Source organism: Pundamilia nyererei, unplaced genomic scaffold (assembly GCF_000239375.1).
Source record: "Pundamilia nyererei isolate P.nyererei 1_Seehausen unplaced genomic scaffold, PunNye1.0 scaffold00017, whole genome shotgun sequence".
NCBI classification, from domain to species: domain Eukaryota; kingdom Metazoa; phylum Chordata; class Actinopteri; order Cichliformes; family Cichlidae; genus Pundamilia; species Pundamilia nyererei.
This window is the reverse complement of record NW_005187418.1, coordinates 1,158,877-1,160,388: the sequence shown is the minus strand read 5'-3', so window position 1 is coordinate 1,160,388 and position 1,512 is coordinate 1,158,877.

Genomic DNA, 1,512 nt, shown 5'->3' with positions numbered 1-1,512 from the left:
TTGTCTTCATGGAAACGTAACACAGGCGCTCAGGAGAATCTTTTGGAGTTATTTGTGAATTGAGACTTGGTCAGTGTCACAGTTGGTAATATGTTTGAGTTTGTAGATTCAGGAGTTCCTAAAAAGCTGAACGATCTCTTAAACTTAAGTAATTTCAATGACTTTTAAATAACTGTCATGTAAAGTGGTTTACAGATTGGCTCAATCTGAAAATAAAAGTTCATTTCGCTGATTTCCTTTGCTTGTTTGTGGTGTTTTGTTAAAATGTGTGCAGGTGTCACTCAAAATGAAGGAAACCCTTAAACTGTGGTGTTTAACTCCAAATCAATCACACTTCTGTGAAATCAAACTGTCCACTTGGGAAGCAACACTGACAATCAATTTCACATGTTGTGGAAATGATACAGACAACAGGTGGAAATGATGGGCAATCCCCAGTAAAGGAGTGGTTCTGCAGGTGGTGACCACAGACCACTTCTCAGTACTTGTGCTTTCTGGTTAATGTTTTGGTCACTTTTGACTGCTGGCAGTGATTTCACTCTAGTGGTAGCATGAGACGGAGTCTACAACCCACACAAGTGGCTCAGGTAGCACAGCTCATCCAGGATGGCACATCAATCTGGGGTGTGGTAAAAAGGTTTGCGGTGTCTGTCAGCGTAGTGTCCAGAGCATGGAGGTGCTACCAGGAAACAGGCCAGTGCATCAGGAGATGTGGAGGATGCTGTAGGAGGGCAATAACAGAGCAGTAGGACCACTACCTCTGCCTTTGTGCAAGGAGCACTGCCAGAGCCCTGCAAAATGACCTCCAGCACGTCACGAATGTGCATGTGTCTGCTCAAACAGTCAGAAACTGACTCCATGAGGGCCCTACGTCCACAGTTGGGGGTTTTGCTTACAGCCCAACACGTAGCAGCATGTTTGGCATTTGCTAGAGAACACCCTGATTAGCAACTTTGTCCATGGTGACCTGTGTTCTTCATAGATGAACATATCTCTATCATAGTATTTCAAGCTCAAATTTTTAATATAGAAAAATATTAATATGCACTTGTAATAAATGTTACAATATACCATAAAAGTACAATTGATTATCACAAAACAAGAAACAAAAGCAAAATCCCAAAGTAGAAACTAACATTTTCTGTGTATGTGTACATATTAAAAATGCAAACTTCTTAAAAAGGAAAAGCACTCAAATTGGAAAACTAAAACAAATGCACAATAAAAGATTGTAGTTTTTTTGGCCAAAAATGACTTCCTTACTGATGATATTGGGCACAACTGAAGAAACACTGCCAAAGTTGGGTTCGCATCTTAACTTTGTAAAGCTTTAACCATGAAATAATTGCTACAACATTCTGGCATTGAATTATTCTGGCGTGTTTACAAAACCTTCAGACTTTATATACACCCATCATTTTTGTGCAGTTTATTGCTCACAGTAGCGCTGCATGGGTCTGACTGTATACAGCAGGTTTTTGAGGAGAAAAGGAAATCGCACTGATGTAGAGG